We start from the raw sequence: 21,404 nt of genomic DNA, 5'->3' as shown, positions 1-21,404 counted from the left end.
TGGGGCCTTAAGTTGCAGAAATGAATAAGGCTTTTTTTTTTTTTTTTTTCAATGAAGATAAATTTTCTTTAAAAATCTCCCCAGGCTACATTTTTGTGGAACTACTAGTTTTTAAAATATTTATTTTATTTTTCAATCCATATAGATGCTTTTGTTCGACTTCTTCATTGTCATTAAAGATATTCTACCAAACCTCCCATTCCGCTGCTGAACAACCACATTACTTTCTCTCGAGTGGAAGACATATTGAAGTTATAATCAAAATATTTATTGATATTACAACTTTGGATCTATCATATTATTTTTCATCTCAATCTTGGAACATGACCAGGCAGAAATTGCATTCTTATTGAATTAAAATTATTACAAATTCACTGTTCTCCTACAGAGCTATCAACTGTATCTGCATATTGTCAAAATCTAGGAGGCAGGGGTTGGACTTGGTAGTACACTATACTGATAATATTATGATGGTTGTCTCTTCAGAGAAAGAAGCTCATAAAATGTTAAGTACCTTAGTCACTCATGTGACTAATAGAGGCTTATGGTAGACTCAATGCTAAGCCTAATCTGTGAAATCCCTGAGAATAAGTTGATATTAAGCAACCAAAAATGGTCTTCGAATTGTGAAGAATAAGTTACTACCTCTCATAGGCACTGTGGATAAGCAAGAAGCTCAGAGGCTAACAGATTTCTCTGGTTTTGGCAAAATAATATTTCTCAAACGGGAATCCTATTGAACCCTATTCACAAGGTCATTGGAAAGAAATCTGTAACTAAGTGGGGCAGAAACAATCATGAAGTAATTCACAGACGCAGTGGTACAGGCAGACTCACTGGGACCTTGTGATCCAGCAGCTCAGATAATTTTAGAAATATCTGCATTGAGAATGTATTTACACTGGGAGACTAGACTTTGGCAAAATAGTGCTGCTCTTGAGTTTTAGACATGAAATTTTTCATTTGAAAGACAATTGCTAGCTTGTTACTGAGCATTGGTCAAAACTCTCCACACCCATAAACACAGAAGAGTATTAGATAATTCTTAGGACAGAATTTTCAATTATATTTTGGGTGATATTTGAGAGATGTTCAAATAGTCAAGGAACAGCACATTAAATCTCGCTACGATATGGAAATAGCATATTCAAGAGCATGCTAAAGAATGAATTTCAAGAGTAGTAAGAACACTGCGTGCATGAAAAGATAGATTCACTGCCCATAGGGCCAACTGTTGAGCCCTAGGAGGACCTCCACGCTGCCATTGCTGTAGGTCTGAATTCTATAATTCTCTTCCATCCAAGGTAAAAGCACCTCCTTAGTTCATGGATGGTATTGTTTGGACTAAAGACTAGGTTGTACTTTCGAAACCAGCAGTATTCTGATTGCATGCAGTAATACTTGTTGGAAGAAGGTAAAGGAATGATAGTTCAAGAGGCAGAGATACAAGCTGTTTAATAATAGAAAAAATAACAGTAGGATCTCATTTTTAGGAGATTATTTGAATTTTTACAACTCTTGGTCTGAAGCCAATAGACTTGCTATATTACCAGGCAAAATAACTTCTGTAATAGGACAAAAAAGAAACTCCCCATAGGGTTTCTCTGAGTAATTAGAAGAAGGGATAAAGTAAGTAATGGAGATACCTGATAATAGTACCAAAATGTAGAAAAATAAAAAATAAACATAATCCACTTCCCAGCTTGGACAGAGATTGGAACACTAATGTTGATGTCTAAATCAGATTCCTAGAGTCATTACTGTATTCATGAAATAATTGGATATGCTGTACTCAGGACATGCACTGATGCTCATGAACATAACTAATTCCTCTTGTACTGAATGAAATGGCTAATATAAAGAACGCAGTCAGTGTTAACAGGATAAGAATCATTTGGAAATGGAGGTGGATAAAATTCTCCAAAGATGTAGTCCAGTACATAGCCAGCAAATGGAATACATCAGATCATTAATGGTAGTCCCATGTGGCTATAAGTGGGTATTAACCAAGATTGACCCCTAATATACTCTAGACGTCACTTATCCAGTAACAGAAGCAACTTTGCAAGTATAATTAAGGGTTTGTAACTGCACATTATTAATTCAGCCTTCTCACCCAAAATATATTTCTTCTGATCAGGATATACATTCACTGCATCCCAAGTACAGAAATGTACACTGAAACAATATTAAATGGGCATTCTTTATCCCTCTCCATCCACAGAGCAAATGAACTGTTATTTAAAATATATGAAATAAAAGATGTAGTTAGTTCAACTATTCTAAATTGAATATGGAAGAAATACACATAGGTAGAGTACTACCCTGGAAAGATTTCTGGGATTAGAAAGTATGAATAAAGAAGTAGGAAAAATGCAAATATACAACTAAATCTTTTTCCCACCACACAGTGATTTTTTTTTTTTTTTCATTTTGCCTTAACAGTGAACTTGGGCAACATATGAGTTTATGAGTACTCACAGAGTGCTCACAATGCAGAAGATGCAGCATAATTGGTGTTAACAATACATATTTTTAACACTACTTGAGAAGGATAATAATTTCATTCCATATAGCCAAGTTGGGACTGTGAATACAGGTCCATTATCAAGTGACAGAGACAGTTAAACTCTATGACATCTGCTCAGGTATAGATTCAGGTAAAATAACTAATAAATTTCTTCTTATTACCAGTTTTGTGAGTAGACAGTACACCTGACAAATCAGAGAGCCTGAAAAAGGCAGGCAATGGTGAGGGTCAAATAGAAAATATAAGGAAATAGGCAAACATCACAGTAGACGGCAGAGATGCCCAGAAGTAGATTTCAATCCCCAGGGAGAGATGCCATCAGGATGATTCCATGTGACTAGGTCAGAGCAAGATAATATTATTCTTAGCTATCTCTTTCATATCAGTCATTTACTAATGACTGGTATTAGAAGAAACTTCCACTTTGATTTCTCTGTAGAAAGAAGGTTGTTCTGCTGGTTTATAAACTCTTTCTAAATCCTCTACTCATATAATCTGAACAAAAGACGTGAAACAGTATGCCCTAGTGACTCAGTTTATGGGGACCTGACTACAGCAATTAGTCTGTTCACGATTCTTAGGTTACGCCTACTATTCTGGTAATTTTTCACTTGACCTGAAAGTAATATTTGGATATAAATCAGATACAGTGGAAAATAGTGTACAGCAGGGCTTATGTACCCCAAGTGGCCACAAATTAAACAGCTACACCATGATTCTTATGCAGCAGAAGTTGCTGGTTAAAGAAGCAGACATGTGACCCAGTATAATCCCCTTTTAAATATTTTGAAAACTCTTGGTAAATAGACTTACGATATTTGAATAGGAGAGAAGCCTAATCTAAGAAATACTATTATTAGAACATCTTTGTTTGTTTGTTTGTTTGTTTTTCTTTTGAGACGGAGTCTTGCTCTGTCACCCAGGATGGAGTGCAGTGGCGCGATCTTGGCTCACTGCAAGCTCCGCCTCCCGGGTTCACGCCATTCTCCTGTCTCAGCCTCCGGAGTAGCTGGGACTACAGGCACCCGCCACCATGCCCGGATAATTTTTTTTTTTTTTTTTTTTTTTTTTTTTTTGTATTTTTAGTAGAGACGGGGTTTTACCGTATTAGCCAGGATGGTCTTGATCTCCTGACTTCGTCATCCACCCGCCACGGCCTCCCAAAGTGCTGTGATTACAGGCGTGAACAACCGCGCCCGCTCGGGTTTGCATTTTTATGGTAAATAGGCTCATAATTTACAGCTATATAGATGGGGCATGACTGTATGTAAAATGCCATAGAAACTATCCAACTATCTGAGTATGAAATGGAGTTATAGCTAACCTGAGGTAAATCAGCTACAACTTAACTCTCAGAAAATTGTAGCCAAGGAGCACACGAAAATATTGCCAATAAAATACGATTTCCCTGATTATTTGACTTAAAATTGCAACTTACTTCTAAACACAGTTCTGGCCACTCCAGCCTTCTCTAATGTTTTGTTGTTGTTGTTGTTGTTGTTTAAGTTCTCATTATTTCCTAATGGGATACATAATTTGCTAGTCATTGTCTATTGTTTATTGCTTGTCTCTTTCCAATAAATTTAAGATATATAAAAACAGGATTATCTTTAAACATCATTGCCGTATATGAAAATTCTTCAACAGTGACTAGCATATAACAGGTGCACAACAGTACTGAATGAACAGTTCAAGGTCATTGTTATAATGCAGATCTGGAGCTACTATCGAATACACTCAAGACGAAACCCTGTGGATTCTGAACAGGGCTGAGTCAGTGCTTTTGGGAATTTTAGAAGTGAAAAAGCAGAGAGAGAAGAAAAGAAAAGATGAGAGAACAGGAGAGGAAAGGCAGAAGAATCATGGGAATGAGGAGAAGGAAAATACAATTAAAATAGATTATGAGATAAATTCTTCTCTTAATTTCTTTTGGTTCTTGTTCCTGTGATCCATGATTGTTTGGGATCTTGAAGGAATTTTCTGAGACTCCTATATATCTCAACACTATTTTATGTATTTTCCCAGATAATTAAAAAGCAAATTTTTAGTTCTTGACCAGAAAGTTCTAATAAGTAAGAAGGAATACCCTGAAACCTACTACACAATATTTTTTTTCTAATTCAACAATAATTTGAACAATAGAGTAGCAAAATAATTTTGATAACAAATACATTCCTGATTTTTCCTTAAAATGAATGCAATGTACTGATATTTCGATTTTTTTTTTTTAACTAAATGCTTTTGGAGACCAGGGATATGGGCATAGTTCTCATTTCAACTTAAAATTATCAAAATAAAAAATTGTGGGTGTTAGGAGTTGTCTAGTAACACATTGCTAGTCTACAACAGCCATAATTTGAGCTGATTGCATTCTCTTTTTGACCTTGGAGAAACAATAAATGTTAATGAGGCACTCTTATCTTTGTGTGGAGAGTTGTGGATATGCAAAAAAGAAAAAAAAACATTAAAAATTCACCTGGTGACATCTATGGTACTCACAAACCTTATGCAACAGTTGAATGCTTTACCCTTAATGATGCACAAAAACATTCTCATGTTGACACAATATAAACTTGTAGTTTCAACACCTTATATATTAAAGAAAAAGGTAAAGAAAATATTCTGAATCAGATATAGACCCTTTCACATATTTTTTCTGGCTGATGTAAGGAGTCTTTGAGAAGAACTAAAAGTAAAAGATTGTGTGATGAAGAATATTGAACAAGAGAATTGAAATTTATATTTTATTCAGTACTCAAGAATAAGACAGCCAAGTGTTTTTTTTTTTAATTTGTGTTTAATATTAAGTGGATAACATTATAATAATTTATTTAGGGAAAATGTGTAGTATCTATTAAGGTAGAGCAAAACAAGTTGGGTAGATTAATGTAGAGTAAAACTGAGTAAGAATGACAGAGTGCCACAGGGATATATTAGTAAAAGAGAATTTTATTAAATAAACTAAATAAGTGAAATAATCCAAAACATTCATAATTGGATGGTTTCTCTTCTTATTGTTATTTATTTATTTATTTATTTATTTATTTATTTCAGATGGAGTCTGGCTCTGTTGCCAAGACTGGTGTGCAAGGGTACGATCTTGGCTCACTGCAGCCTCTGCCTCCCAGATTCAAGCGATTCTCCTTCCTCAGCCTCCTCAGTAGCTGGGATTACAGGCGTCACTGCCACATCTTGCTATTTTTTTGTATTTTTTAAAGTAGAGATGAGGTTTTGCCATGTTATCCAGGCTGGTCTCGAACTTTTGACCTCAGGTGATCTGCCTGCCTCAGCCTGCCTCCGAAAGTGTTGGGATTACAGGCATGAACCACTGCACCTGGCCGACTTCCCTTCTCTATCCATGTGTGGTAGGCGTAACAATAGACACACAAAGATTTCTACATCCTAATCCTATGAAGCTATGAATATGTTATATCATATGGCAAAGGAACATTATAATTGCAGATAAATTTAAGGTTGTTAATTAGCTAAGTTTATGATGAGAAGAGTGTCTGGAATTATCCAGGGACACTCAATGTAATCATGAGAGTATTTTATATCAGAAGAGGAAGGAAGAAGAGAAGGTCAAGATAAGCAGATGTGATAACTCAAACTACTGTTCCTGATTTTGAAGATGGGAAAAGGTAATTTTTAACCAAGGAATTTGGACATCAATGCCAGCTGGAAAAGGCAAGAAAACAGATGATCTATGAAAGCCTCCAGAAGAAATACACCCTTGATTCTAGCCTAGTTGCATTTTGTACATTTGATCTCCAGAAACTATAAAATAATACATTTACATGATTTTAAACCATAGTAACTTTTGCATCATCTGTAAGAAACTATTATACTAAATCTATTACTTATGAATTTATCATTCAAAACCAGAATTGTCTTCTGGACTGCTTTCTTCCTGTCATTCTTCCTGATACCCAGGATGGGATAATTTGTTTACCTTTTCTTCTTTTTTCTTAAGTCATATCCCTAACTACCAATGTTATTGAAATTTCTTATACCATCTCACATCATTTCTGAGATAAATAATCTTAATTCATGTCAACATTACTCCATTCTTTTTAAGGATTTTATACTAAAAAACTTATTTAATAAATCCATTAGAACTTATTTAATAAAAATTTAATAAATCTATCAGAAGTTATTTAATAAATCTATCAGAACTAAATGTCTCAGGCATGTTGCACTTGGACATCTACCTTTAAGATACTGCCAGAGCACTCTTCTTTAACCGTTTTTATTCTATTTCTAAAAAGTAAATCGATTTTTGTTAGTTACACGTTTTGTTTAAATACTCAGTCCACCACTCTAAGTCTCTGTGGCAGGCAGAATCTTAGGGGGAGCCTAAGATTGCCACCCCCTGGCATAGGCATTCTGTATAGTAGTCTCACGTTAGGTGTAAACCTGACTTGTGAAAATGATGGGAAATCACTCCCATGATTACGTCACCTTACATACCAGAGGGGTTTTTCATAAGTAATTAACATCTCTTATCAGTTGACTTTGAGTTACTCAAAATGCATGTTATCCTGTGTGAGCCCTTAATAAATGTCAGAGAGATTTTGGAGGAGAGATCCTTCTATTGGCCTTGAAGGAGCCATCTCCCATAATGTGTAGACAAAGACTTGTGGCAGGGAATGATTAGAGATCTCTAGGACTTCAGAACAGCCCCATTTGAGAGCTAGCAAAAAAAAAAAAAAAAAAACCTTCAGCTCTACAGCCAAAAGGAATTATTCACTGTCAATAAAAAAAAAACTCTGAGTCTTAGACAAGATCAAGGCTTACACATTGATTTCATCCAGTGAAAATATGCCAGATTTCTGATGCATGGAAACTGTGAAATCATAAACATGTGTTGTTTTAAGTTGTTAAATTGGTGATAATTTGTTATGCAGCATTAGACAACAATTATGTGCTCATAGTATTTTGCTAACATACTTCTCCTACTTTATTTTCTTCTCGTCCTTTACACAACTATCCATTGCATGGACCAAAAAGGCACGATAAACAGAGATGTGGTAAGAATCACCACTCCTGAACTCTTTGAGTCTTAATAATAGAACTAATCTCCGCAGTCCCTCCAGTACTATGGTATTGTTTTTGACTTGAGATTTTTTAGGTAGATGCAGTTTTAGCAGTTTCCAGTTGGCCTTCTTCACCACAGTAGCCCTCACTCCTCAGGCCAGGAAACATAGCAGTCTGTTCATTGCTAAGTATGTTTATTCCAATTATGCATTTTGGAACCAGAGACATCACCACCAGATGGATTTGGGGACACACTGGGCCTACTATAAGATGGACATGAACTAAAACTCCATTGATCACCAGATTTCCATAAACCCCTTCTCTGACTAGTGGACCATGGTGATATTTGGACCTCCTAGCTTTAGTTTCAGTTTAGAGCCTGTGCCCAGCAATCCCCCAAACATCTCATTATTTCCTTTTCCCCAGTGCAGTAACCCTGGTAAGAGGCTGTATGTCCCTTAGGAGAAGGCTGAGAAAAAGATTAACAGTATGCATTTCTAACCATTTATTGAGGCCCCTTCTCAAAGAGACTTGACCTCCTTTTCATTCAAGGTGTTCTGGGTCTGTAAACTGGTTCAAATCTGGGAATTGATTCAGGGAACATGATTCTTTTTGATGTTTCAAGTCAGACTTCTGTTCACTTGACCTAGATTTCTTCCACTTTTACAGATTAAATAAGAATTTATTAGACTGCCCATCTATTTCTCTCCTGGGGACACAATGCCATAGGTCTCCAGGAGTCAGACAATTTTGATTACTCCTTTAAATTGTTCATTACAGTAACTACATCTACCTTATCTCTTACAATTAAGTGCTATCACTTGACCTCTGCCACCTGGCATCCAATTATTCCCACTGCATTTAAGGATTCCATCTCTGTAACAGCAGCTCCCACCTCTCAATGTTGCCACACTGGGGATTCAGTTTCAACATGAATTTTAGAGGGGAAAACATTCAAACTGTAGTATCAGACAATTCCAGAAATCTCTTAACTAATTCATAGAAACTCATCCTTAAGATTCTATTATTCTAGAACCACTCTCAGTACCAACAGCTATAACAGTCAAAATTCTCAAGAGTAATTGAACCAGTAGGATATAGATAAATATAGATATAATGTATACAGATTTATTTTAAAGAATTGGCTCAGAATTAATGAAAGCTGACAAATCTAAATTCTGTTGGAAGACTGGTAGGCGGGAAACTGAGGCAAGACTTAATGTTGCATCCTTAAATTTGAAACATAGAACACAGTCCAACAGGTTGGAAACTCAAACATAATTTCTATGTTATGGTCTTGAGGCAGAATTTCTTCTCTGAAAAAAACTCAGCACTGTTTTGTTTTGTTTTGTTTTCCTCTTAAGGCATTCGACTGACTGGATGAGGTCCACCTATATTGTTGATGGTAATCTCCCTTATTTAAAGCAAACTGATATAGATGTTAATCACATCTATAAAATACCTCCCCATTACTTGGATACCATAGCCTTGCAAAGTTGACACATAAAATTTAACTATTACATTTAGCAAAGATATTCCATAACATTAAGCCAAGTTTATAGTTTATAGGAGTATAAAATATAGTAACTACTGATAGAATTTGATGTACTTCAATTCATTTATGGATGTTTGCAATTTTACCAACATTATTTTTCTGCCGTAAGTGCATATGTCAACACAATAAAAATATAAATAATGCCTTAACATTTTCATAAAATAGTTCAGCCCTACGAATCATTTCAATTGGTTGCAAAAAGTCCAAAAGGTACATAGAACATACTTTTAGAACCACTACTCTAGTAAATTAGCATTCATTTATTTCCAGAAATTTAGTAAGTACGTTTATAGAGAGAAAAAATGATGTCTTAATCTGTTCTTGCTACTGTAACAAAATGCCATAGACTAGGTAATTTATAAACAATATGAATTTATTTCTCACAGTTCTGAAGGCTAGAAAGTCCCCGATTGAGACACCAGCTAATTCAGTTTCCGGTAAGGGCTCACTTTCTCCTTGCAAGATAATACTTGGTTGCTGCATAATTTCATAGTATAAGGGATAAATGCTGTATTCTTATATGGCAGAACGGTGCAGGGTATAAGGGGAGCTGGAGCACTCTCTTCAATCTGTTTTATAAGAGCACTAATCCCACTTATGAGAGTAGAGCACTCATGACTTAAACAGTTTCCAAAAGGCCCCACCTATCATCATATTGAACATCAGGTTTAAACGCAAGAATTTTTTAAGGACACATACTTAAGAATTACAGCAAGTGGGATGATCTATCTTTCCTTGAAAAAAAATTTGCTACTTTACTTCTTTTCCTCAGTCAGTAATTTGGAACAGTAATCAAATGACATCAAGAGTTTAGTGTAAACAGTATTATATAATTAGTTTTAGCTCTTTTTTCTCCTTTATATCTTATTAAAGGAATAATTTTTTTACTGTGATTATTTTAGAATTTTGTTTTTATGTTCCAGTAAAAAAATATTAATCGTGTTCAAAATAAAAATGTAAATTTTAAATGTAAATATTTGCATTTGCTATTAGGCCAATATTTTATTAAAATATTTATATAGCACAATGAGGTGACTACAGTCACAATAATGTATGATACAATAATTTATTGTACACTTTAAAATAACTAAAAGGAGAATAATTTGATTGTAGGCCAAAGGATAAATGTTTGAGGTGATGAATAACTCATTTACCCTTATGCGACTATTATGCATTTTCTGTTTGTATCAAAATATCTCATATACTCCATGAATATATACTATGTACACATGCCTACTATGTAGCCACAATAGGTTACAATTTAAAATACGTACTTTTAAAAAACTAGATGACTCATAGGTTATGTGTCAAACTAGCATTCAATACTTTATTTTCAAATTAATCTACTAGGTTCTGAATAGTAGTAGAATTTTAATAGAAGTAGAATTTGTTATTAATAAGTTAATCACATTTTATTGGTAAAAATTAATTCCTAAACAATTATAGGTTATAATTTATGTGGAAATATCTTCTATAATAGTCCCCTTAGTAAATGTAATTTCTTTTAATATACATTTTAAATTCAGAATATCAGGTAAATAGAATAAATAATCACTAACAACCACACACACATATAGATATACATATATAGACATATATATACACAATACATATATAGACATGTATACCCATATATTACATATATAATTATATATTTTTTCTTTAAATATATATAGCATTTTCTTTTTCTTGGCCAATATAGATCAACTTCTACCCATAATATGAAGAGATAGTATGTAATGCCTGCTTAACGTTTTTGTCTTTTCTGCTCACTTGCATGAACTGCCTCCCTGTTCTTTCAAGGTTATTCATTACACTTTTAACTAAGGCTTAAAGATGCTTTTAGCCAGAGCTGAAATTAATAATATCTAACATGTCATGTGCTTTGGCTACAATAATGTGAATGCTGCTTCTAATAGTTTTAATATAATTTTAATGAAACAAAATAATTTTTACTCTTACAATGTTCTTATAACTATACTGATAATTTATAATTATGTTCTAGTATTTTAGTACTTTTACAACAATTTGGTTGAATAGACCTCTTATTATCTTAGATCTTATTTATATTCTTTGTGAATAAATCTAAATTTGATGGATCTCAATCTTGGTTCAATTGCTGGCACAGCTAAATATGCAATTCATGAAGATATATGAATGTAAATAAAAGTAAAATATTCACTGTACTTGTTAAATCATGCTACTTTTTTCTAATTAATCCACTAATTATATAAAAAATAATTATATAACTTTTTTATAGTTAGTTATTTTCCACAATTCTTAATGTTAAGGAGGTATAATTTTAATTGTAACATAATATATTTTGTATTTTAATATTTTCTAGGAGTAAGCATGCCATCAGCAGGCATGGGGGAGGTGCAAAATTTTTGGCAGCAAAATCCTATAATAAAGTTATTATTTAAAACATCAATTTTGAATAAATGTTCAGTCACTCCTAAATTTTGTTTTTCACTGGAATAAAATATATATTTTTAAAAAATGCTAGGTATTTATATCTTTTCTTCTGTTTCCCCAGAGGGTAATCTCCATTTTATTTTCTCCTTATATAACCACAGTCTGTTAGGAAAGTGGAGGGTAGGATCAGGTGCAATGGCTCATGTCTGTAATCCCAGCATTTTGGGAGGCCAAGGTAGGCAGATTGTCTGAGCTCAGGAGTTCGAGATTAGCCTGGGTAACAAGGTGAAACCCCGTCTCTACCAAAATACAACAAAATTAACCTGACATGGCAGCACAAGCCTATAGTTACAGCTACTAGGGAAGCTGAGGCAGGAGAATTGCTTGAGTCCAGGAGGCAGAGGTTGTAGTGAGCTGAGATTGTGCCACTGCACTCCATCCTGGCAACAGAGCAAAATTACATCAAAAAGAAACAGAGAAAGAAAGAAAGAGAGAAAGAAAGAGAGAGAAAGAGAGAGAGAAAGAAAGAAAGAGAGAGAGAAAAAGAGAAAGAAGAAGAAAGAAAGAAGAAAGAAAGAAGAAGAAAGAAGAAAGAAAGAAAGCAAAAAGAAAGAAAGAAAGAAAGAAAGAAAGAAAGAAAGAAAGAAAGAAAGAAAGAAAAGAAAGGAAAAAAGAGAAGAAAGAAAGAAAAAAGAAGGAAGGAAGGAAGGAAAAAAGAAAAAAAGGAAGGAAGGAAAGAGAGAAAGAAAGAAAAAGAAAGAAGGAAAGAAACAAACAAAGAAAGAAAAGAAAAGAAAAGAAAGAGAGGGAAGGAGGGAGAGAGAGAAAGAGAAAGAAAAAGAAAGAAAGAAAGAGAAAAAAAGGGAAAAGGGGAAGAAAGAAAGAAAAAGGAAGGAAGGAAAGAAGGAAGGAAGGAAGGGAGAGGGAAGGAGGGAGGGATGGAGGGAAGGAGGGAAAGAGAGAAGGAGAAGGAAAGAAAGAAGAAAGAAAGAAAGAAGGAGACAGAGAAAGAAAAAGAAAGAAGGAAAAGAAAGTGAAGGAGGGAGGGAAGGAAGGAGAGAGAGAAAGAGAAAGAAAAAGAAAGAAAGAAAGAAAGAAAGAAAGAAAGAAAGAAAGAGAGAAAGAAAGAGAGAGAAAGAAAGAAAGAGAAAAAAGGGAAAAAGGGAAGAAAGAAAGAGAAAGGAAAGAGGGAGGGAGGGAGGGAAGGAAGGAAGGTAGGAAGGAAGGAAGGAAGGAAGGGAGGGAGGGAGGGGGAAGGAGGGAGGTATGGAGGGAAGGAGGGAGAGAGGAGAAAGAAAGAAGAAGGAAAGAAGGAAAGGAAGAAAGAAGGAAAAGAAAGAAGAAAGAAGAAAGAAAGAAAGAAAGGAAAGAAAGAAAGAAGAAAGAAGAAAGAAAGAAAGAAAGAAGAAGAAAGAAGAAAGAAAAGAAGGAAAGAAAGAAAGAAAGAAAAGAAAGAAAGAAAGAAGAAGACAGGAAAGGAAGGAGAGGTTCCTTCCTTCCTTCCGTGCCTTCCTTCCTTCCTTCCCTTCCCGCCCTCCCCCGCCCTCCCTGTCGTTAGGGAGGGGGGGAAAATGGAGAGTAATTTCATCATTCTATGGAGCATAGATTCCTATTTAAGTCCATTGGTTAAATCAAAATTGGTGAGAAATAGTTTCATCAATCTCTTTTTTTATATGTTTTGATTGGTCTTTGGTAAGATATGTGATCAATTCTGACTGCTGACATATAAGAATAACTCTTTTTTTGTCCCTTCCTTCCTGCTTCAAAACAATAAATAAACAATTGGCTAAGTAAATTAAAACTTTCTGAAATAATGAATTACTTCTTTTTCTCATTTTTTATACCTGGAACCAGATGTAAATGCCTCAAGGCAGAGCAAATATCTTGTGATAATTACGCTTCATCAGGAGGAGAAAGAAAAAAATCTCCACATTAATTTACAGACAAAAAAAATAGTGGTTGTGTCACAGATGACGTTGTTGTGCAGTTAAACCATGAAAAGCACAAGCACTCCTCCTGAAGACATATTTTATTTATGTATCTGTAAGCTTGATTTATCTAACTTGGAATTAAAAGAATATGTATTTCCCCATTTCTTGTTTCTCTCAGGTTTATCAAAGATCAGATGGCTGTAGATGTGTGGTATTATTTCTGAGGACTCTGTTCTGTTCCGTTGGTCTATATCTCTGTTTGGTACCAGTACCATGCTGTTTTGGTTACTGTAGCCTTGTAGTATTGTTTGAAGTCAGATAGCATGATGCCTTCAGCTTTGTCCTTTTGACTTAGGATTGTCTTGGCAATGCAGGCTCTTTTTTGGTTCCATATGAACTTTAAAGCAGTTTTTTCCAATTCTGTGAAAAAAGTCATTGGTAGCTTGATGGGGATGGCATTGAATCTATAAATAACCTTGGGCAGTATGACCATTTTCACGATATTGATTCTTCCTATCCATGAGCATGGTATGTTCTTCCATTTGTTAGTGTCCTCTTTTATTTCACTGAGCAGTGGTTTGTAAAGATGGGGAAAAAGCAGGGCAGAAAAGCTGGAAATTCAAAAAATAAGAGAGCATCTCCCCCTGCAAAGGAGTGCAGCCCATCGCCAGCAACGGATCAAAGCTGGTCAGAGAATGACTTTGACGAGATGAGAGAAGAAGGCTTCAGTCCATCAAACTTCTCAGAGCTAAAGGAGGAATTACGTACCCAGCACAAATAAACTAAAAATCTTGAAAAAAAGAGTGGAAGAATTGACAGCTAGACTAATTAATGCAGAGAAGGTCATAAACGAAATGACAGAGATGAAAACCATGACACGAGAAATACGTGACAAATCCACAAGCTTCAGTAACCGACTCGATCAACTGGAAGAAAGAGTATCAGCGATTGAGGATCAAATGAATGAAATGAAGTGAGAAGAGAAACCAAAAGAAAAAAGAAGAAAAAGAAATGAACAAAGCCTGCAAGAAGTATGGGATTATGTAAAAAGACCAAATCTATATCTGATTGGGGTGCCTGAAAGTGAGGGGGAAAATGGAACCAAGTTGGAAAACACTCTTCAGGATATCATCCAGGAGAACTTCCCCAACCTAATAGGGCAGGCCAACATTCAAATTCAGGAAATACAGAGAACACCACAAAGATACTCCTCCAGAAGAGCAACTCCAAGACACATAATTGCCAGATTCACCAAAGTTGAAATGAAGGAACAAATCTTAAGGGCAGCCAGAGAGAAAGGTCGGGTTACCCACAAAGGGAAGCCCATCAGACTAACAGCAGATCTCTCCGCAGAAACTCTACAAGCCAGAAGAGAGTGGGGGGTCAATATTCAATATTCTTAAAGAAAAGAATTTTCAACCCAGAATTTCATATCCAGCCAAACTAAGTTTCATAAGTGAAGGAGAAATAAAATCCTTTACAGATAAGCAAATGCTTAGAGATTTTGTCACCACCAGGCCTGCCTTACAAGAGACCCTGAAGGAAGCCCTAAACATGGAAAGGAACAACTGGTACCAGCCATTGCAAAAACATGCCAAAATGTAAAGACCATTGAGGCTAAGAAGAAACTGCATCAACTAACGAGCAAAATAACCAGTTAATATCATAATGGCAGGATCAAGTTCACACATAACAATATTAACCTTAAATGTTAATGGACTAAATGCTCCAATTAAAAGACACAGACTGGCAAACTGGATCAAGAGTCAAGACCCATCAGTCTGCTATATTCAGGAGACCCATCTCACATGCAGAGACATACATAGGCTCAAAATAAAGGGATGGAGGAAGATCTACCAAGCAAACGGAGAACAAAAAAAAGCAGGGGTTGCAATCCTAGTCTCTGATAAAATAGACTTTAAACCATCAAAGATCAAAAGAGACAAAGAAGGCCATTACATAATGGTAAAGGGATCAATTCAACAGGAAGAGTTAATTATCCTAAATATATATGCACCCAATACAGGAGCACCCAAATTCATAAAGCAAGTCCTTAGAGACTTACAAAGAGACTTAGACTCCCATACAATAATAATGGGAGACTTCAACACTCCACTGTCAACATTAGACAGATCAACGAGACAGAAAGTTAACAAGGATATCCAGGAATTGAACTCATCTCTGCACCAAGTGGACCTAATAGACATCTATGGAACTCTCCACCCTAAATTAACAGAATATATATTCTTCTAAGCACCACACTGCACTTATTCCAAAATTGACCACATAATTGGAAGTAAAGCACTCCTTAGCAAACGTACAAGAACAGAAATTATAACAAACTGTCTCTCAGACCACAGTGCAATCAAACTAGAACTCAGGACTAAGAAACTCACTCAAAACTGCTCAACTACATGGAAACTGAACAACCTGCTCCTGAATGACTACTGGGTACATAACAAAATGAAGGCAGAAATAAAGATGTTCTTTGAAACCAATGAGAACAAAGATACAACATACCAGAATCTCTGGGACACATTTAAAGCAGTGTGTAGAGGGAAATTTATATATATAAATATATATATATTTATATATTAAATTCGGTATTGATGGAACATACCTCAAAATAATAAGAGCTATTTATGACAAACCCACAGCTAATATCATACTGAATGGGCAAAAACTGGAAAAATTCCCTTTGAAAACTGGCACAAGACAGGGATGCCCTCTCTCACCACTCCTATTCAACATAGTCTTGGAAGTTCTGGCTAGGGCAATCAGGCAAGAGAAAGAAATCAAGGGTATTCAGTTAGGAAAAGAAGAAGTCAAATTGTCCCTGTTTGCAGATGACATGATTGTATATTTAGAAAACCCCATTGTCTCAGCCCAAAATCTCCTTAAGCTGATAAGCAACTTCAGCAAAGTCTCAGGATACAAAATTAATGTGCAAAAATCGCAAGCATTCTTATACACCAGTAACAGACAAACAGAGAGCCAAATCATGAATGAACTTCCATTCACAATTGCTTCAAAGAGAATAAAATACCTAGGAATCCAACTTACAAAGGATGTCAAGGACCTCTTCAAGGAGAACTACAAACCACTGCTCAGTGAAATAAAAGAGGACACAAACAAATGGAAGAACATACCATGCTCATGGATAGGAAGAATCAATATCGTGAAAATGGCCATACTGCCCAAGGTTATTTATAGATTCAATGCCATCCCCATCAAGCTACCAATGAGTTTCTTCACAGAATTGGAAAAAACTGCTTTAAAGTTCATATGGAACCAAAAAAGAGCCCGCATTGCCAAGACAATCCTAAGTCAAAAGGACAAAGCTGGAGGCGTCACGCTACCTGACTTCAAACTATACTACAAGGCTACAGTAACCAAAACAGCATGGTACTGGTACCAAAACAGAGCTATAGACCAATGGAACAGAACAGAGTCCTCAGAAATAATACCACACATCTACAGCCATCTGATCTTTGACAAACCTGAGAGAAACAAGAAATGGGGAAAGGATTCCCTATTTAATAAATGGTGCTGGGAAAATTGGCTAGCCATAAGTAGAAAGCTGAAACTGGATCCTTTCCTTACTCCTTATACGAAGATTAATTCAAGATGGATTAGAGACTTAAATGTTAGACCTAATACCATAAAAACCCTAGAAGAAAACCTAGGTAGTACCATTCAGGACATAGGCATGGGCAAGGGCTTCATGTCTAAAACACCAAAAGCAATGGCAACAAAAGCCAAAATTGACAAATGGGATCTAATTAAACTAAAGAGCTTCTGCACAGCAAAAGAAACTACCATCAGAGTGAACAGGCAACCTACAGAATGGGAGAGAATTTTTGCAATCTACTCATCTGACAAAGGGCTAATATCCAGAACCTACAAAGAACTTAAACAAACCTGCACGTTATGCACATGTACACTAGAACTTAAAGTATAATATATATATATATATATATATATATATATATATGGAATTAAATATATATATATATTTCCTATTAATGGAGAAACATATCACTAAGGGACACACATCATCAAAGAAATGGTCAGCAAATTTGGTATGCTTGTATGTTTATAAAGGACTACAATGATGCATCTCCATCTTTGGCAATTTTTAAAAAGTAGACTTGCCAGGAGATTATTAGTGAACTTCGTGTTGGTTAAAAAAAAATATGTTGGTCATTATCAATCTCAAAAGGAATTACAGTTTAGTAAATGTCATCTATGATAAATTTATCTGTCATTGACTTAACAGGACTTGAAAAACAAAAATACATCACTATCTCATGGAATAGATAAAGAAAGACTCTGTTCTCAGACTCTATGTAGCCTGGAACACGGTTATTTTTCTTCCAGATGATTTATGCAATATATCTTATATATAACTGTCACACATTCAGAATAAAATAAATGTCCTCGTGTAATTTAATATGAATAAGGTTTGCTGTCTTTTGCGTTTTTAGTTAATAAATGAAGTAAAACTAACCTCAGGTTAAAGATGGTGAATTGAACATTTATGTTTATGAATTTGCTAAGCCCTACTAAAGAAAGAGTGACAAATGCTTTTAAACATATACCTCTCCAAAGATAAATTTGATAGCAATAATATAATAGCAACAACATTGTGGAAGGGAAAGACAATTTGAGTTATTACAGATTTATCACTCTCAAAAAATGTAAATTCTAAGCCCCAAATAATGAAAGCTGATAATAAATCAAATATGCATCTAAGAACCCCCATACGGCTGGAATTAGGGGTACTACTGGGTGAAACTAAAGGTAAAGATAAGTGCTAAGGGAAAAATGGCATTTATTGAAAACCTGTTTAATAAGGAGTTATAAGCTCAAATACATGAATCTTCTTTTTCTCCTACACACTGACAGAAAATGAAAGATATATTTTCTGGATGATGTTTAATTTTTTTAATCTCTTAATTAGAATAGATTATCATTTCAAAAACAATTAAGAAATTGGAAATTATTTCTCTCAAAAATTTGATTAGCCCATAAGAAAAGTTATCATAATACAGGCAATGGGCACTCCACAAGGAAACTACCAACCTGGTTAAATAAAATGAATAGTATAATTGGGACTGAAGTGTGTGCAGTTATACAGTTGGTTAGCACTCAGTACTTACAAGAATAAATGAGACTGAAGATTCCAGGAGGACATCTGTGCAATGGGCATACAGGACAACCCAGAGTAGACTGTATAGAACTATCTACAATAATAGGAAATTTAATGCCACATCATAGATTTGAATGTATTGACAGGTGGTCTAAATTATTGGAGTAAAGGAATAGGTGAGTGAATTATTAATAATTTTTGGAGTAGATATTATTACTTGCCTTTCCCAATGTCAATTCTCATCATTATTCTATAGTGGCAAAATCCTCATATTTTAGTTCAGTAAATGGTTGTCTGAATTGCATACATTTCCCACCCCCATTTAGCAGCTATATGTAAACCATATGACCAAGTTGTTGCAAATAAGATTCATATAGAAGATCTAAGTACGATTTTGGGAAAATGTCAGTAAGAAAATTATACGTCTTACTGTCATTTTGCTAGCTGAAATAGCAATGTGATGATTGTACATATGACTACATAAAGTAATTTTTTTCATGTGGCTTCATATTGCAGAAAACTGTGATTGACAGGTTATACATCCTTACAATGTAGGGCACTATAGCAGCCTTGGATAGCCAATTTCTAGATATTTAAATGGGAGACAAATGAACTTTTTATGGTTTAAAGTGTGGTATGTTGTATATTTCGTATTTAGAGACCATAATACTTATAATATAATATTTTACTATAACAGAAATGGTATATGATACACGAAAGAACTTAAAATATTTGTTGTTGTCCTCCTGCTAGTGGGCTAGCATAGGGTATGAGAACTCAGATATTTGTGGTTGTATAGATGATGCTTTTAGATTCTCCCCACAGTGAATTGAACATTTTCCTACGTGTTTAGTACAAAATATTATAGACTCATTTTGTATTTTCCTTCACCCAACATTAGTATTAACCATTTAATCAAGTAACCTTGGTCTAGCTATTGGAAAATGGTATTTTGAAACCAAGATCAGGGCTCTCAGTGAGCTGCTCATTGCTACTGGAAGTTAAAGAAGATGAAGACATATCACCTTAAAATATGCCACTTAACATATTGATTATTTTGTGCTGAAGACAATTAAGAAACAGCAAATGTAGGAAGAGGTGTCTGAACTCCAGCTTTCTACCTAAAATCAAAGAATAGCTTTTTCTTTAGAAAGATGCCCTTCCCATACTAGAAAAAGAAGAACATTCTTATCACTGGAAGCAGGGGTCAATACCAGTATGAATCTGTACAAGCAAACCTACTAAAATAAATCTTATCTTTCGCTAGTTTCTCTCATATATTTTCTACTCACTTTCCCACAATTTATTGCCTCTAGCCCAAACTCATTTTTTACCTCTGTCTTGTTATGTCTCCACAATTTATCATTCTTTGCTAAAATGGTGTATAATCTCTTAGGTCTATCTGTTTCTTTAGATATTCATTTCTTATATAAGAAGGCCTCTGTGAACATGAAAAAATGTTAACATAAAATGAAACTAGTATGATTTTTTCTTGTTAGTCTATGTTTAGGCAATTTAATTCTCAGGTTTAGCCACACAACCTAAAAATGTAGAGGAAAGTGTTTACTCTCTACTGTGTCATTGCTTCTAGTTCATTGAAAAGAATTAGACAATAAACGCTTGTATACTTTTACATATACACTTACACACCTCTAAATTTATCACTTTTTATTTGTCTATCTATAATAAAATGACACCTACGATGTAATATTTCAGCTTTTATTCTTTCTCCTTTTCATGTGTTTATCCTTTTCTTGCAAAAAGATGGCTGTAATTATCTTTAGCACATTTGTTTTGTTAAATTCACTTATAAATTTATTTAATAAAAATAATCTCCCATGCCAGCCATGCCCATGCTTCCAGCTCCTCCATGGATCTGTATCATTGGACAATAGGACTTCAAGCCAACACTTGCATGGGTGACCAAGTTCGGCTCATGCTCCTACACTGCTCACAAACTCTCCCTCACACCTGTGCATAATTAGCTGACATATTGATACTTTAAGAAAGGAAGAACAGGATAAGGAAAATTGGGAGGAGAAAAGATAATGTTATTCAGATTGATTTCAAACACATGGGCTCAAGTAACCCATCCACTATGGAAGAATGTATATTCTGAAATTGTAGGATAGAATGTTTTATAAATATATGTTAAGTCCATTTGGCCTACAGTACAATTTATGCCCAGTTTCCGTGTTGATTTCTGCCTAGACGATCTGCCTAGTTTAGATGACCTGCCTAGTTTGTCTGTAGGGTATTGAAGTCCCTCACTATTATTGCATTGCTGTCTATCTCTTTTCTTAGGTGTAGTAGTATTTGTTTTATGCACCTAGGTACTCAAGTTTAGGGGGCATATATACTTAGGATTGTTATATCCTCTTGTTGAATTGATTCCTTTTATCTCCATGTAATGGCATTCTTTGTCTTTTTTTTTTTTTTTTTTTTTTTTTTTTTAACTGTGGTTGATTAAAAGTCTGTTTTATCTGATGTTAAGTATAGCTACACCTGCTCCTTTTTGGTTTATTTTATCGTGTAATAATATGTTTTTCCACCCCTTTCCTTTGAGTTTATGAATGTCTTTACCAGTTAAGTGGGTTCCTTGTAAGCAGTATATGGTTGAATCCTGTGCTATTATTTTTTCAATCCATTCTTCCAATATACATATTTTAAGTGAAGAATTTAGTTCATTTACCTTCAAGATTAATGTTGATATGTGAGATTTTCCTCCCATAAAATGTTGTTAGTTACTTTATAGCCTAATTGCATAACTGTTTTATAAAACCT

Source organism: Rhinopithecus roxellana, chromosome 2, assembly GCF_007565055.1.
Source record: "Rhinopithecus roxellana isolate Shanxi Qingling chromosome 2, ASM756505v1, whole genome shotgun sequence".
Classification (NCBI taxonomy): Eukaryota; Metazoa; Chordata; class Mammalia; order Primates; family Cercopithecidae; genus Rhinopithecus; species Rhinopithecus roxellana.
The sequence above is the reverse complement of the archived record's forward strand: the minus strand, read 5'-3'. Positions refer to the sequence as shown.